Here is a 19,288-nt window from a genome sequence, read left to right as displayed (position 1 = left end):
ACTAGAGAAGTTATCATCCTTGATCAGTGGCCATGCTGGCAGTGATTGATGAGAATCACGATTCAAAATCTTCTAGAGGTTTCCTACCCCTCATATAAGGAGATTCACTTAGAATTAAGCAAAACTTTTTAAGTTTTTCATAATTCTTGACAACCATTGTTTGATTAGATATTTTGGAAATTGCAATCTAAAATTTCAGCCTACACCTGCCTTAGAAGAACTGGTGGATTATGCCTTCCAATTGCTATATGCACTTTTGAGTGAACCCCACAGTACTGTTTCTATCATGTTAATTGCATTTTATATTACTAACAATGTAATTTCTGATGAAGTCTCTGCATACCCATAGATTACTACAGAATCTCTACTGTTGTACAAACACAAGGAATAAGGCTTCCTTTTACATAAGTCATCCTGTTGTGTGGATGATATGTGTAAGAGTTGAGCTTCAACTCAGTATACAAGGGGCTAATTCAGGTTGTTTTTTTTAATTGCCTCAGGCAGGCATGGTAGCAATTTGCTCCCATCACCCATTCAAAATCCTTCATGTTGTTCTGTTTCCATGGCTGTTATGAAGTAGTGCACACACTGAGGTAGTTTTCTGGGCAGGGGCAGGGGAGGAAGTGAACAAAACTTTCCTGCCTAATGATTAAGAGAAATAATTTTATAGGGAATAAAAGAAGGAATAGAAAGGTGGAGGAAACGATACTGGATCAGAAAATCAGACTAGAGTGATTCCACTGAGTAATATTTAGATGGATAGTAAAATTATGGTAACTTGAAACCTGTCTATTAATTTTTTAAAAAGCCTTATTCATGCTCCAAAATCAGGATGAGCTCCATTCTGGATCAACTCAAGGGAAATAGATTATTTTCAGAATCAAGGATCTGACAGGGTGGTATGGTTCTCGTTATTTATTAGCAGAAACAATCTATTCTCTACCCCACCCCCCATACATTGAATATATTGCCAACATCACCACAATAAAAATATACCACCTAAACTAAATGACATAATTCTGATATAGAAATCCATTTTAGAAATAGATGGGGCTATTCTGTCTTCCGTTCATATATTACTATTGTCTTTTTTGTAGCCTTGATGTTTGCTTCTTTAATTTGCTTTGGCTTGCTTCAGAGAACAATAATTCAATTTAATTCATGATCTAGGGCAAATAGCAAGAAGCTAAATTTTGAAATTGCACCAAGTGTTAAACTGAGGCTTAGAGAACATCTTGTGACAAAAATAAAATATTGTTATCAACTGTGCATACTGAATAGCATTAAAATATAGTGATGAAAAAAGAAAAGAATAAAAAAAGAGAAAACAGATGGCTAAAAGTTTGATGTTGGGAATTGTTGCCAATAGTTCAGATCTTAGTAGCATATGGAAAAGTACGGAGCAATGCGCAGCATAAAGAAACAAACTGTCTTAATTACATGGGAATAATTGGTTTTAAAAAGCAATAAAGCTCCATCTTTTTAAAATGAATGGTAGGGTTTTTTTTAATGATGCCGCATTCTTTGAACATTCAAAATATGGTGTGCAATTTTTCACTTGCAACAATTTTGGATCATGAGCCATCTGAAACTTTCTGCAGGAGTCAAGTTGGGTGAGGGCAGCAGAAGTGAGCCTGGCCAGGATGCAAATAAAATTGACCAAAGTCAATGTAATCAATGGACTTGTTTCTCCATAGTCAGTTTAAGCTGTATCACTCCTATTAATTAAAATAAGGATTACAGTCATTATTCAGCATTCCTCCATTGGTTCCTAGGAAAAATGAGCTTCTATGTCACATTTAGTAAGGAATAGCAGTATTAGAAATGCAGGAACGAGACAGAGATTGGATTTCATTCTAAAAATATTTCTCTGTTTTTAGTGTGTCTTCTTCAGCAAGCACAAAAGGTTTGCCTTCCTTTCTCATTTTCATATGCTTGTTAGAATGTGAGCCCAGAGGTTGGTAACATTTGTGCGCTTTGCCTAGGATATTTTTATTCTTGTTATAAATAATACAATATGATACTGTAATATTTTGATCTATGCTTTCACACTTAGAACAGGCAGCAGGAGGCAGATAATTTTCAAGGGTCTAAAGTTTATACTGGCCTCTTCACTGCCATGCTGACCTCCCCAGTCAGAGATACTTCTAAATGTGAGCTAAGCCAGAATTTGGCTCCATCATCTGCCTGTTATTTACCATATTATATTATCCTAAATGCAGTAGCCCTCTAAGATGGCAAATGATAGATATTCTGTCTTCTATTCAAAGTAACAGCCATTAATTCACCTCCATCCTGAAACATCTCTTCAGGCCCAGTAACATCCCTGAATAGGAATCATTTAGAAGTGACATCCATCTAACAAGGCATGCTGCCTTTCAACACTTTCATATAAACTTAAATCCTAATCCTAAACATGATATAAATATACTTTTACAAACCAAAACCTGTTCCTGGGAGACCCTTTTTTTTCAAGATTTAATGGTAAAAGATCATTAAAATAGGTGCCACCAGATTCGCTTCCCCTTCTCCGATGTGTTTAGCTTCAGTCTTTCTTCTCCAAGTTTTAGATTTTCTTGTCCATAGTCTAGAAATAGAGAATATAACAAATCTGGGGCCAGTTTTGAAACACACCTAACCATGTAATCTTGCATGAGGGCAGTTTTACACAGCAATGAGGAATTATCTTTTAAAATGGATGAAGTCATATCCACAGACTTAAACAAGAATTTATTTGGGGAAAGGGAAAGCTATGGGAAACAGAGAACATGTGTTTGTTTCTTACATGCAGATGTCCAAATTAACTCAACAGACTATGCTTGATAAGTTAATTACTTATTACCTCATTATATAAAATATTGGACTGCATGCTTATCTTAGACAGGATGGTTGGAGTGATTTGAGCCTCCTTCTTATGTATCTTATAAGAGGGCCATCTTGATCCTTCTTTTCTCTTCTTCATTTGTCTTTTCTTTTGGCACATCTTCCCAGCGTACTGAATGTGTGAGTGTAACTCAGGGGTCTTCAATAAATGTTGGAAAACAAATGATACTGAATGATCTTGAGAAACAACCTGAATGCTAGGGAATCAGATTGTTGAAGTTAGGATTAGTTGCCGTGTCATAACTGTGGTTCTAAGGGTTTATTCTTTAGTGAGTCAATCCAGGGCATTGATGAAGCATTCCAAGATCTAGACAGGAAATCAAATATATATAGGACTAACTCCACCTTCCTAATTACCTGTGATGGAGATACAAAAGACAATGTAATTTTCACCAGTTCTGCCCTTATATAAATGGGAACACAGAGGAGACACTCTTCTGGGAAATGAAGGCAGAATTCCATTTATTCAGGCTTCTCAATATAGAGTCAGTTTATCAGGTGCTTTGAGGCACTCCTGTGCCATAACAAAATAAGGGACTTGTCACACATTCTCTGGCAACCTTGTTCTTCATCTATGTTCCCATGATGTTGACTTCATCTTATTACAGTCTCTGAGATAAGTTTTATTTGCCTGAGCTGTAGCAAGTGTTAAAATAGAGTTTCACCCCTCAAGCCAATTGTATTTAATGATTGCTGCAATGTGAGCAACATCTGCTAGGTCTCATCATCTATTATATCAGAAAAAGAGTAAGTGATGAACATGGGTGGAATCAGAGGTCCTTATTGGCCATTTGAGCTTGTTATAGGCAGCTCTTCCCAACTCCAGCAAGCCTTGTCTGCTGTGATTTTGCTTTTGTTTCCCTAAAGAATTGGATAGAGAGGAATCCAGAAGTCAGCATTTGTTGTCTTATAAAGAAAGGAATGGCAGGGAAATCTTAAAATTGTTGCTTGTAATTCAACTCCCTTTGTTAAACTCTTGATTTTTTAAAATTCATCTTAGGTTATAATTGAAAAGGCAAAGGAATGATCTTAGAAATGATAGATAAGAGTCCTTCAGGTAGCCATTTCTACTAAAGGACTATGGTTGGAAGATACTTTTCTCACCAGCTGATGATGTACAAAACAATGGTGGGCAGGAAAGCTGGAGGAATAGAACAATCACTATGTTTATTTCATGCCACACACACCACATTAGAACAATATTGGTTGGGCAGTGATTCAGAACAAAGGGAGGGAGATGAGAAGGGACTGAGCGATACTTTTCTGCTGACTGAAGAGTGGATCACACTTTAACCCAGCAGCATGTGAATGTCTAAGATAGCAAGGTCAAAGTTAATTGAGTATGGCTCAGCTTTCCATTCAGTTACCTTTGAAAAAAGGGTAGATATAGAAGAAATGGAATCATAGACCAGTGAAAACACAATAGAGTGGTTATTGGCAGTAGCAATATAAAATGCCCTGAGTTTACATCCATCCTATTTGTGGGAGCTGAAATAAAATAATGTTTAATGAATATACTTTATTCCACTGACAGTAATAAATCTTCTTTCAAGGTGTCAAGGATCTCTTTGCTATCCATCCTTCCTTTCACAGATTTAAGAAAAACAAATTATGCCATTCTCACAATTCAGAGGAATTACTTTTACTTTTAACATTTGGAAGAGATGTCATCTTTATCATTTTATAACCCCATCAAAACCTAATAGCATGAACAGAGTACCTTCCTATGTGGACTCTATAAGGCTTTTTAAAATAGGCATAATCCTGCAGGCAATTGTGAGGAATGATGTGCATATTAAATATGATGTTTATGGGCATATGTTAGGGCATATGACCAGCATTTTTGTTTTGCAAGCAATTTTTCAGCAGTCTCAAGAACAAGACAGGAAATTAAATGCAAAGCTTTCCAAATCCAAAATTCTTAATCTGGGGAAAATTTTAATGGGATGGTTTTCAAAACAAACGAGTGGGAAAATGAATTTTTGAAATGTTCCAAATGTGCATTTAAATTTAAACTAGGTAGCATTTCTTCTTCTTCACAGCATACAATTTATTTAGGCAGTTTTGAAAACCTGTACAAAATGAATGAGAATATTAAATATGACATTTCTCTTTGAAGTAACCAGCATTCCACATATTCAACAATTTATAGCCAATGAAGAAGAAAACCATTTTCTGCCATTATGTTGTCAATTTAACTACACAAACTAGCCTAAAATAGTTCTATGTAATCTCAATGATTAACAGTGATTTCCTTCCCAAGAATAAGAAGTGTTTTCTGTTTTAATACAGTATCCATGTCACAAGGAAATTTGTGGGATGGATTGTTAATAACATCCATAAATCCCAGTTTTAGCCCAAGCTAGACAGATTTGGCATCTCCTAATATTAGCAAATAGATGCGGTGGCTCAGTGGCTAAGACACTGAGCTTGTTGATCAGAAAGATCAGCAGTCTGGTGGTTCGAATCCCTAGCACTGCATGACAGAGTGAGATCCCTTTACTTGTCCCAGCTTCTGCCAACCTAGCAGTTCAAAAGCACATAAAAATGCAAGTAGAAAAATAGGGACCACTTTGGGGGGGGAAGGTAACAGCATTCCATGTGCCTTTGATGTTTAGTCATGCCAGCCAAATGACCACAGAGATGTCTTCAGACAGCGCTGGCTCTTTGGCTTCGTAACGGAGATGAGCATTGTCCCCTAGAGCCAGAAACAACTAGCATGTATGTACGAGGAGAACATTGACCTTTATAATATTAGCAATCTAAAAAAGACATCATAAAAACTAAAGATTGAAAGGAAAGTGAAATTCCCTACCTTGAACTCCTAGAACATATACTTCAACAACAGCTTAACCAATGATCTACTAAGAAGACAACAATACTCTCAGCATTGTTGTCACTGGTTGGATCTCTCTTTGATAAGCTTCCATCCTTTATATCTTGTCCTGCCCTCAAGTACTTTGGATAATAGTTGAGAGACCCTCTTCTCTGTGATAACCCCTCAAATATTCGAACTGCTATAATGTCACCCCAACATCTTTTTTGTATCATTGTGAGCAAAACTGGGTGCAATATTCCAAGTGTGGTCTTACCAGTGCAGTATAAAGTGGTACTATATAAACAGAGAGTAAAGCCCATTCCATTTTAGCACTGATGTTGTTAGTTAGTTGGATAACGAAACATCTGCAAGAAAACAACCAAGCTCAGAGACATCAAGGACTCCAAAATCCAATTAAGATCACAAATGATCTGACTTGATCTAGCCAATAGATATATAAATGCATAATACGAAAGTCCTCATTTTCCAGATATTCATACTTTGGAAGTATGTAGCACCTCTGTTCATGTACATTCCCATTATACTTGTGCTTATTTATTTACCACATTTCATCTCATTAACTCTATTATATAAAGAACAGCTATGGATTGCAGATAACAAAAATCTCAGTATACATCCCTCTGTCCCCCCAATGCCCACACATATGCAAATATACACAACAGGAAAGACAAAAAAAAATCTCAAAATAGACTTGTAGTACAGCAAAACATAATATTAGCATCAGGGATTAGGTAAACCTGAAGAAAATCCTCATATATCATCATCTGGCACTAAATAGAGCTTCACCTGGTGCCAGATTGGATGTCAGGTAAATCTCTGTCTTCAGCTGCTCCTTGTTTATAAGTCTGTGTACTTATATGTTCTTCTTGATCATTTTTACATACATACATTTGTACGCTCCCATATGTTTCCAAAACGAACATAGCATGGGTAATTCCATCTTTCATATTATAATAATTATGAAATAACTACTAGCTAAATTATCTTTCTCAGACATTTCTAATGATCTGTTTATGTACTTGTTTTACGATGTGATGCTCATTTGTTCTTTCATTATAAGGAAAACATTTCAGTGTATTTCTTTTATACTGCTCATTCATTTTTATATACAGTAAAATCCACATTTGTTCACCATCCATTTAGACTTGGTCTTCTTGTGTTGTTTCATTGTATGCTTCTTAAATAACTTTCTCACACTGAATTCAACTTACTTTTATGTTTCTCTTGACTTCTCAACTCTTATTTCAAATATATTAAAACATGAAGAACAGGGATTTATATAAAAACTAATTCTCCTTCTTTCAACAAACATATTTTTCTGATCATACACTATCCAAAACCTTTTTGCCACCCTTTGCACACCATAATTCTTTCAATCCTATTTCCATACTTAGTAAACATTCGACTAATGTATACAAATTCATCTACTTGCTCTGTTTTTGCCTTTTATCTATAGCTTAAATTTTTTTGCTCAGTTTTTCTGTCAAATAAAACTATCGTTGTCTTTGATATGTTAATTTCCAGATCTATTCTTCAGTTCACCTCTAACTTCCTTATACATTTATCCATAGATATATTAAACAACAAAGAGAGAATGCATATCCTAGTCATCTGCTGAGCATTTCATTTTATTCTCTCAAATATTTTATTTTGTATTCTATAGTACGCATGTTCCATATTCAGCAACCAACCTTCAACTTCAGACCAGGGGTGGGATTCACATTTTTTAACAACCAGTTCTGTGGGTGTGGCTAGGTGGGCATGGCTAGGTGGGTGTGGCCACCTAGGTATGGGTTCTTCTTTTTTTGGCAGCATCCCCCCACCATTTTTTGCCTCCTGGGCCTCAGGAAGCCTCCTGGGGGACATTTTTGCTCCTAGAAGGCTTCCTGGGGGCCTGGAAGGCAAAAAATAGAGGGGGTGTGCATCTCCCCACACACTCCATTTTTGGGCCTCCTGGGCCTCAGGGAAGCCTCCTTGGGGGCATTTTGCTCCCAGGAAGCTTCCTGGGGCCCAGGAAGGCAAAAATGGAGTGCAGGGTGGCATAGCCCCCACACCCCTTTCTGACTCCTGGGCCTCAGGGAAGCCTCCTGGGTGAAGCAGTAAGACAGTGAGGGGGATCCCAGCATAGCTGATCATCAGGAGGGGGGAAAGAAATACCTTAAGGAGTGACTGGGCGGGGGAGAATGCAGTCAGCGATGTCGGGCATGTGCAATAAGGACTGACTGGGTGGCGAAGGGAGGGGAGGGGCGGGTAGAGAGGAGAGGGGCCAGCCAGGGGCACGATTTGCCGGTTCTCCAAACTGCACAGAATCATAACAACCAGTTCTATAGAACTGGTCCGAACCGGTAGAATTCCACACCTGCTTCAGACTCACCCAAAGCATTCCACAATTCCAGCTTACTCAAGAGTGATGCCGTGGTTAGAATGCAGTACTGCAGGCTACTTCTGCTGACTGCTGATTGCGAGCAGTTCAGCAGCAGTTCAAGCCCACTGGCTCAGGGTTGATTCATCCTTCCAAGGTCAGTAAAATTATTGTTGGGGGCAATATGCTGACTCTGTAAACTGCTTAGAGAGGGCTGTAAAAGCACTGTGAAGTGGTATATAAGTCTAAGTGCTACTGCTATTGCTATTGCTATTTTACTATATGTTTTTGCTAAGCATACAATAAATTTTCTTTCTTGGATGCATACATTATTGGATCTTCTGCTGAAGAACAAATATATTCTTCATCTTCCACTCACCCACTCTCTGACCTGGTAAGAAACTGCATTTCCTAAATTTTGTTTACTGTCATCCAATGGTCAGAATGAATGGAGTCCTTACACACAGCAAATCTTACAACTGTTCCATAAGCAAAACACACCATTATTTTAACATTTCTCAAGCTTGCACTATCTACATCAGCAGGATGTTGTTTTTCAACATTTTCAAAGCATTAATTGTATCTTCTCATTTTTTTTCTTGTCATTATCCTAACATTTATTTCAATACCATTTTTTCCCATATCAGCATCATTCCTATTCAGATATTCAAAATACTCATTCCAGCATTTCCTCACTTCTGTTTTACCCCAAATCATTTCATGACTTTTTAATTTCATTCACTCTGCTGGAAGCTCCTTGTTTAGCCTTTTTCACCAACCTCCATCACAATTTCTCTTTTTTTCTCTGGCTTGTTCTTTTTCAATTTCTTCTTTGCAACTTTACTCTTTTCTTCTCCAAAGCAATACCTCTTTCATTTCTCTCATTTTCTGCAGCAGTCATTCTGTTATATGATTTTTTTTTCTGCTGCCTTTTCACTTTATTCTAAGTGTCCCTTTTCATACTTCTAATTATGGTAATTCTGAATATTTGATTATTCTGTTTAATATAATTATTTTCATTTTATTTCAAATAATTTCCATGTTATCTTTCATTGCATCCACTTTTTTTCATTCTGTTGGGGAAAATTATGCATTCATTTATGAGTCCTGCCTTAACCATGAAAGCTGACTTGGTGACTTTGGACTAGTCACTCTTTCCCAGCCCAACTCACCTCACATGGTTATTCTTGTGGGAAAATAGGAAAAGGGGGAAAGAGTATTAGAAGGAGTTCACCATTTTGGGTTAGTTATAAAAGTAATAAAAGTGGGATAAAAATAAAATAAATAAATAAAATATTAAAATATAAAATAATATAATAAAACAATCTAACTACTAATATATTTTTATATAGAAGCCTATCAATTTCCTCTTTTGCAGCTGTTGTACATTAACCTTAGTTTATTTATTTATTTCCTTTTTGTACTCTTTTCTTTTTGAACATTTTTATTTTATTGTAAGAGATATTTAAGAAAGTAAAATAAAATGAATAAAAAAGGAAATAAAATGGAAATGTAATGTTTATCAGATAGATCTGTGCATTATGCTGTTTTTAATTGATGTTGTTTTAATTATTGATTGGGAGCCATCCAGAGTTTAATATAAGATAGGCGACTATATAAATATTTTAAATAAATCAATAAGTTTATGAACTGCATAAAACTGAACAAGCTTTTTAAAAATTCTTTCTTTTCTTCCATGACTACTTTGTCCAATTTCATTCTTTTACTAACCTTAACATTCATCATAAACAAGCAAATGAATTGTGCTTTTCAGTTTATTCTGTATTCTAAATGTATGCCTAAACAATGTATTTAAATAAAGTAATTACCATTCTCATACATTCTTGGACATCTGAATAGACCAATTCTTTTTTCTGTACTCTATATTTCCACCAACTTATTCATGTCCTAACAAGGTAAGTCTTTCCCCTGGATCTCAGTCATTTAAAATGTTGCTTATTTTTCCCCAAATCCTACCTGACTTTCCCATTATCACAATTCCCTGAAGCATAAAAAGTTACTGTCATCAAGTATGTAACATAAAAACATAAAAAAGTTACTGTCATCAAGTTACTGTCAACAAGTATGTATTCCTATTTTCATATGCACTCACAGCTTAGCACCAAATTATATTTTCTGATATACACATATACATACGCACACGCACACACACATACATATAGACATACACATAGTCTTTTCATTTAAAATTAAATATATAGCTTTATTTTCTTGCATATATTCACCATTTCATCTCTACAAGATTAGACCACAGTACACCAACTGACTTGGAAACATGCTGTTGTCTAGATGCCACTAAGAGTAAGTTTAGTATCCAGGCTCACTTAGGACACATATTCAGAATATGCACTGACATGACACACAGGATATATGTATGCACTGATAACCCAACAGAGGAACTTTAATATCCCAATATTTTTTTAAAAAAATATACAAACTCATCTGTGACATCAGACAATCCAAGTGGCCTCATAAGTCAGGAAGGCCACGCTACAATGGCTCAATATTGTTCCTTTACAATGAAATTGATTAGTCTTAAGTTGCACTGAAGTCTCTTTTTATTAGAGGATCACATTAAACAGATCAACTTGCAAAGACATTATCTTGATTCATTCATTTTATTTATTGAGGAATTTTTAACAAAGCCTTTATTTTTTGAGAACTTTGAATTGTTTGCCTTAAAAACAATGTTAACCTTTGGTAACATTGCTCTGGAAAACAAGGAGACATTGCTCTGGAAAACATGGGGGGGGGCATCAATCATCCTTCATTTTACACACATTTTACTAATTATTTTAATTATTCTAATTGTCACTAGTACAAGGCAGCAATTCAAATAAATGAAGCCCTGACTTTCTTCCCCATAGGTATATTGACAGCTTTTTTTTTTTTTTTCAGAATTCCACATATCTAGAATTTAATTAATACATTAACATTGTGGTAGAAAGGATAACTCAACATTTTGGAATCATTTTATTCTTTACTAAAATCATTTCCTCAAAAACAGGTTCAGCAATTTGAAATCAGCTCCGGATTAATCCATTCCCACAGTGCTACCAGAGAGTGAGAACTACTAGTTCAGCTGCCATGTACACAAAATAATAACAAATCTCTTCTTTTTCCCTTGTAACCCTACAACTTGACAGAGCTTCAGGGCACTCTGATCCTCCACTAATTGAAGCTCTTTCTCTCACCGGAGCACTTTAATTTCAAGACCAGCACCTGTTGAAGTGTGTGTGGGTTGATTTTACACTGTTCTTTGAAGTTGTGAAAACAATGCTGAACAATGCTCAATAGAGAACAAAAAACAGTATGGAACTATTCTCTACTGAGTTTCTGGAATGTATTTATTTCAGAAATTTAGAAGTAGGTCAGAGGTATTCAGCAGCGAGCATAAATATCAGTGTTGCCAGTAGGGAAAAAAAAAAGAGAGGCTTTAAATTTAGCAATTCTAATTTGTTTCTTACAGGTGACTACTCAAAGTTATGACAGTGCTAAAAAAATGGACTTGTAAATGGTCCTCAAAGCACACACACACACACACACAATCACACAATCAGGCTAGGCAAGAAGGCAAGACAAGAAGCAATGGATGAAAACTAACCAAGGAGAGAAGCAACTTAGACCCAAGGAGAAATTTCCTGACAGTGAGAATAATCAACCAATGGAAAAACTTGCCTTCAGAAGTTGTGGGTGCTCCATCACTGGAGGCTTTTAAGAAGAGACTAGAGAGCCATTTGTCTGAAATGGTATATGGCATCCTGCTCGAGAAGGGATTGGACTAACGCCTCCTAGGTTCCTTCCGACTCTGATGTTCTATATTCCTCAAAGTTTTGGCTGTCATGGCACCCCCTGATCAGATTATCAAAATGGCCCCTCTACCATTGCCCTCAAATAACAATCTTATCTTCTTCACCTGCCTCCTGTCTGCTGAGATCACCAGCACAGATGGGCCTCAAGCCCTACAGTGCAGAGGCTTTGTTGTCCATGCAGTGTGAGATACTCCCTGCCCCTCATCATCACCTCCCCTTCTGAACTCTTTGCTACCTGGGAAGCTCTTGGCTGAGAAGCCACCAGGAATTGCTGCCAAACATGCCACTCACATGGGGGGGGCAGCAATGTCCCTGATGGGACAATGGCCCTGGCTAGTCATGGTACATAGAGTAGAAGGCTTGTAGCCTTGGCTCCCTTTCTCCCTTGTGGGGCAACAGCACTCACCTGTCTGAATTCCCTAGGTCCACCTCCAACAGATGGCCCCCTGCCCATGCTCCCTAGCACCTGCCTGCAGCACCCACCCCCCTTATATAAAGTTGTCACCCAACGCTCTTACCACCCAGCCCATTTGATTGGGAATCCTGCCTCTTCTCACATCATGGTCCATGAGGTCTTCACTTAGCAACCCATGCTGTTCTAGGGTTACAGTGGCACCTAGGACTGCCAGAAATGCTGTCCCTAAGCAAAGCAGTCACATGACATCACACTTTGTATTTGCAATGGAAATTCCAGTCCTAATTGCCATTGTAACTTGAGGACTACCTGTATTAAAGTGGCCAGTATACATACGTGCAGAAAGGAAGGAAGATTCCAATTAAACATTAGGAAAAACTTCCTCGAATAACAGATTTATAGTGTCATCTATTATCTAGGAGAGTGGTTGGTTCCTCATTGAAAGAAGTTAACAACTAACTGTTAACAATGCTTAAATTTCCTTTCAGCAGCAAATCGGATCATTGGTCTGAAGGATCCATTCCAACTGAATAATAAATTAGCCTAAGTATTTCTCCATTAAAAATTACAATATAACATTGCATAAAATATTAACATGCAATGCACAGCATTGTCTGAATGAAGAGTAGATAGTTCCAGGAATATTCATTTCAGAGTACTTGCTCTGCATAATTTTGCCATGCCTACTTTGCTTTATTATGTTCATTATGACACCATCTAAAAGAGCCACTTCTGTTTTTCACTGGTAAACTATCTCAGCCATGAAAACTTAAATATGCATTGGAAAGGGACTTAAAATTAATCTTTCACAAATGCTGGAAATTGGAAAGATTCAATTAAAGGGAAAATGTCATTACATAATCTTAGCTTCTCTCTTTCTGTTTTATTTTATTTTTATTTACGGGCTTATAGACCATTCCCATTAACCAACTTCGAGTAGCATACAACTCTCCAAATGAATTAAATAAACAAAAAAAGCCCCACATATTTTCTGGTGCTAGTTGGTAGCATTGCAGACACTGTATGTAGATATAAAATCAAGCTTGTCTTGAATAATTCTTGCTTCACAGTTCTGTAGTGCGTTGTAGAGGTTATACTTACACCCTTGTGTTTTGCAATCACACAACTGATTTTATTCTTTCGCAATCATTATCTTTCCTCCTTCCCGATGTGGTCTTGTTGGGTGAATCCTGTGTTGTCTTCTCTTATTCTTATTCTTCTTTACTTCCTCTTTTACCATTTCAGGTGTCAAAAGAGGGAGAATCCTGTGCGCATCAAGTAAAATCCCTAAGTCCAGCGCTCCTTGTTTCTTGATTTTTTTTTCTAAGCACCTCACCGTATCATGCTCTTTATCCAAACTCTCATGTCAGTTTTTCCTCTCAATTCTATGAGACAGCCTTCCTTTCCCAACTGAAGGTCCCCAATGTTGCTTTCCTTTCAGATTCCACTTCATCTACCCCTTATCTCATCCTGGGATTTAACTAGAACTCATTTCTTCTATTCACCTTGATATTCAGGACCTTTTTTCTATATCCTGTTAATTACAAACTCTCGATACCCAGATTCCTAGCACCCATGGTGTTGCTCCTGGTAGACCTCTGCCAGTTTGTATCAGTTTTATACATTTATTCAAGTTTGTTCGCTGCTCTCTACTTAAAGACACAGTGAATTAGGTTTCAAAAAAGGCCAAGGCAGATGCACATTAGTTTGTTCGCTGCTCTCTACTTAAAGACACAGTGAATTAGGTTTCAAAAAAGGCCAAGGCAGATGCACATTAGTTTGTTCGCTGCTCTCTACTTAAAGACACAGTGAATTAGGTTTCAAAAAAGGCCAAGGCAGATGCACATTAGGGAGGTACACACAATTCAATCTCAAAATGGGTCACCTGCTTGCACCTGAGCATGAAATGTATGGTGGCAAATATTCCATTGTTTTCATGTGTACCGTGAGTGCACAGTGAGAGAAAGTTAAGATATGTGTAGTCCACCTCAGCTAAGCCAGATATCTGAGATGAATTGGATACTTTTATTCAACTCACAGCATTTCTAACACTTTATCTCAGAAGATACAAGGAGACCCTGCTAATGGGGACTTCTGCTCAATACCATGCTGCTAGTCAAATGGCATGGACTATGTTCTTCCTGGTATAGTGGTTTTCCACTGGTGTCAGGCATGGGCAACCAACCCCCACATATGAAGAGTTCAAATTAACTACTATGTTGCTCAATGCCTATTTCACAGCAGTCTTCTCACACTGGTAGTTTACACCTGAGCAAGACTAGATAAGGTTCAACAGCATTTGGGGAGGGGGGTCAGACCTTACCCTCTTGTGCCTATGTAATGATTCCAGACTAGTTCCCCACTTGACTCCTTCCCCCAGCTCAGTCAATCTCTCTCCAACAATTGGTGATACTCAAGAAGTTATTGAACTCCAAAGTTGAATTAAATTTAGCATACTTTGGCCTGAGCATGGAATGGCCAGGGAGTCTTCAGCTTTACTGCTTTGTATTCTATAAAACAAAGTTTTAAAAATGCAGACACAGTCCAGTAAAATGCAAAGGTGTGTGCTTTACACACAAATACTGGTGCTCGGTGTTATAAATTCATAACTAAATGCAAAGTTGGTCTGCAGAGATGATGCTGTCATTCAATTTGGGGGTGCTATTGTGCCCTGCTGATGTTGAACTTTCAGACTGCCTTTGAATATCAAAACTTGTTTCATTTTTAAATCTATTCTACATTTCAGCATCAACCATCACAAGAACATGCACATAAGAGTATGCAGGGAGGCCTGAGTTCAACAAGCGGGTGTATAATCTTTTCAAAAAGACATTTCTATACTTAGGTTAGATAGTTAAGTATTTGATGATACATCTTTCACAGTGTATTTAAAAATGCAAAGATCAGAGTTTGGGGTTAGAGTTGATTTGCTGAACTGTTCGATATTATCACACGATGTGCACAATCTTGTAGTCTGTTAATTGCAGAGCCTTTAGAGTGTTTAAAAATACAAAAACTCTGGGATGGTTGAGGTGCTTTTTTATGTTTATTGTTCTTTATTTTCTGGTCTGTTGAAGCTGTTCATGATGCATTTACTGCAAAAACGGTATCAGTTTAGTCTAGTTTGCCTCTAAATTCTATCTATGTATACACTTATACTTATTATCTTGTAAACAATTGGCAAATCAAATAAATAAATAAATAAAAATAAGAGTTTGAATGTATTCAAAGATCTGTTTGTTTGTTTTTGCTGTGAAGAGAGTGTGGGGTCAGAATTAAAGGTCCTTTTAGAATTTGAAGGCTGATAGGCAAGATTATTGTGCTCTTCTGCTGTGACTCTGGAAAAATATAGTGAACTTTATTCTATCAAGCTAAGCAACACAAATATAAAATGTGACTGTATCACTTCACAATGGCAGTTCTGGCCTTTCTAGTTGCCATCGTTAAACAAATTTCACTCTGTTGTTAAACACAACATTACATTGTTGCTATTTGTGACCTCCTGCTGGCTTCCCTATTGACTTTGCTTGTCAAGACATTGGCAATGAAGATTGAAAATGGTGATCGCATGACTACAGGACATTGTAACATTGTAACTGTGAGCCAGTCATCACATATCCAGATCATAATCATCGGGATGCTGAAATAGCCAGAATTTTGAGGACCAGTCATAAGTACCACTCATCCAGTGCCGTTGTAGATTCAAACAGCCAGTGAAGAAATGGTTGTTAAGTGAGGATACCCTATATTTCCTCTTCATAGGATATCATAAGATATTTGTGCCTCCTATATTACTTCCATTTTGCTGCAGAAAACATATATGTATTTTACCTTTTGTCAGATCAGCACTTATACATTTCTAATTGAATGGCTATGCTTGTGCTATTGCTTGTACTACAAGTCAGCAGCTGATTAAAGTTAATTTGTTTTCTGGATGTTAAGCTAAGTTAATATTAGCAGACTCTTAGGGTTAGCTAGGTTGTCGAAAGATATTCATATACAAGGCTTGTATTATGAGAAATGTTGCAGTATGTCTTTTTTTAGAACAAGTTATGTAATGGATTTGACTTTCTCTGCTAGTTTAATTGGCCAAAATATATAAACTTAAGTTTGTACTATGTATTCTAGTCATTCCAATCACAGTGAAATGGAGGCTATAAGTCTAGCCATTTTATTATATCAGATAGTGTGCCAGATAGTGTGCCAAATTTCCAATGTGGAATAATAAAAAGCCCAACAATATGCCAAACACATAGTTATTTGAACATATTATGTAGCAGTGTCCAACCAGCTGTCATTTGGAATCAGTCTACTATAAAATTAGTGAAGGAGCTCTTGTTTATTTATTTACATGGAAAATACAATATTAAAAACCCACCAGTCATTATACCTTCTTTGTCTTAAAGATGCTAAACAAGTTGGTGTTGTGGTTCGCCAGCAGCTGGTGTGGATGGCAGAGGTATCAGACAGTGTGGACGAAAGGGAACCAGTCAGGGAATCTGGTGAGGACATGGATGAGAGTCCTGCATCTGATGAAGGGATGGGGCCAGGACCATCTGAGAGTGGGGTGCTGCCTTTGGAGCTTTCGGAGTCTGACAGCAGAGAAGCAGAGGACCCCGGGGAGCCTGCACATGCGCAGAGCTGCTAGAAGGCGAGAGTAGCTGAAGCAGAAGGGAAAACTCAGGAGTAAGGCTGGGAGGTGATTGTCCCTCCCATATGGGATAAAAATCAGTCCTCAATGACGAAGAACTTTGCAGGAAGCAAAGCAGTTCAGTAATCCGAGTCCTTCGTGAAGCTCTGTACTCTGGTCGATTTTTTTCTAGGTTTTTGGGTTGGTTTATGTTAAACCTTAATTGGACTTCTGTTTCTTGGCAAGCATTCTTCAGCACTGAAAATCATGCTGTTATCTGGAGGAACTGTGTATAATGAGTTTTGGCTGGGAATGCAAATAATTCCCAGCATTGCATTAAAAAAGGTTTTACTTTTAAATTCAGTTTGTGTTTTATTAAGTTTGATGAAGCCTGGGTCAGAACAGTTGGAAAGAAGCCTATTGATCAAATTACTTTATGCCAGTTCAATGCTTCAGATGGAGTTTATTTAAATACATGCTAATTCATATTCGAAACTATTGTTTCAATAGTCTGTCTGGGATTTTATTTTAATATTTTCAAAAAATATTAAAAATTAGCCTCTTATCATAGCAGTGTGGGTGACAAGTAGAATTCTGCCGGTTTAAGGTGCGCAGTAGGACAGAAAATAGAACAACAAAAGAGCTGAAAAATTCTAATGATAACGCCTAAGACTATACAAATACTAGTACACCATTAATGACTTAGAGTAAAGATTAGAACAAGGCATGATCCCATTAAAATAACTACTATCTAAATGGAAGGGAAGGGAAAATAACCTCAAGCACATTCCTCTTCATCAGACACCTATTAAGCCACCCCCAGATAAGCAAGAACCAGTATCAAGAAACAGCAGCAATCAAAGAAAAAAATATGCTCCAATCCAAGTTGGTAGGGGAAGTCACTTACATTTTTCCTAATGGGACACAGAATGTTTAACCAGCTTTAAATTGTGTTTTGAATAAGATCACTTAGAACATTCCAATGAAAGGTTTAGAGCTGCTGTGTGCTCTTAATTAAAAATGAGAGATGCCTCATGCTTCATAACATTTCTAATTCGCATATGTGGGAGTATGGTAGTCATACACAAAGTTTTCAAGGATTATGTGTATTGCCCTTCAGGCTATGTCCCTTTGATTCTAGTCATGTCAATTTAGCCTGAAGATTAAGCATGATTAAGCACCTTTTGTCCCTCTGTAGGTATGGTGTGATAAGATAGAATATAAAACTGTGACCAGTTGCGGCATCTTGATTCTAGACCTGCACATCAAAACATGAACTGAGAAATCCAAATATATTCCAGGACGGTAATATAATTTTGTTCTTCTCTCAAATGCAATACCTCACATTATTTTATTGAGCTCCAAAAGAAGAAAAATACCGCTCAAAGGAATAGAATGAGTCTTTGAGCAAGCCAAACTTAAAAGTATTGAAAAAGCTAGTGTGCAATTTTGAAGGTTGCTTGACAAGATTGTAAATTATGTCATATACAGTTCATCAATTATAAAGATAAAACTGTGAAGGAGAGTGATTTGTCAGGAAATATGAGGGGAAAAAAGGAGACTGAACCTCGATATATATCCCATCCTGATGATCTGGTCATTTTTAGAAGTAAAAGGAGTCCATTGAAGGAGTCACTTAATAACATTAATGACTTGTTAGAAAGGACGGGATGAAAGAAAGATAGGATAAAATGTTAACTTTCCTTGCACTTGCAGAATAGCTACATCCTTTCATTTAATTTGCTAATGACTGGAGAAATGGTCTGAGAATCAATGGGCAAGAGGTGGAGAAGGCTACCTGTTCAGCATAAAAATGAATCCAGGGTTGAATGATATACCTCGATTCTGAAGAAAAAGGGGCATCTCATGAAACTTTGGAACACTTTGATTGGTGTTCCTACTGATTGCTGATGCCGTCATGTTTAATGTGGCAGAAGGAAAAAATATAATTAATGCATGACCAGAGAGATAAAATACTAAGTTCTCAAGACCTAAAATGGACACCTAACATCAAAAACATCCTCAAAAAAGCACAACAAAGAATGTTCTTTCTGCGCCAACTCAGAAAGCTCAAACTGCCCAAGGAGCTGCCGATACAGTTCTACAGAGGAATTATTGAGTCTGTCATCTGCACCTCTATAACTGTCTGGTTTGGTTCTGAAACCCAACAAGACAGGCACAGACTTCAGAGGATAATTAGGACTGCAGAAAAAACTATTACTACCCACTTGCCTTCAGTTGAGGACCTGTATACTGCACGAGTCAAAAAGAGGGCTGTGAAAATATTTACAGACCCCTCACATCCTGGACATAAACTGTTCCAACT

This window comes from Notechis scutatus, chromosome 2, assembly GCF_049901735.1.
Source record: "Notechis scutatus isolate UNSWTSFEM ecotype Mainland chromosome 2, rNotScu1.2, whole genome shotgun sequence".
Lineage (NCBI taxonomy): Eukaryota > Metazoa > Chordata > Lepidosauria > Squamata > Elapidae > Notechis > Notechis scutatus.
Note: the sequence above shows the minus strand (reverse complement) of the source record.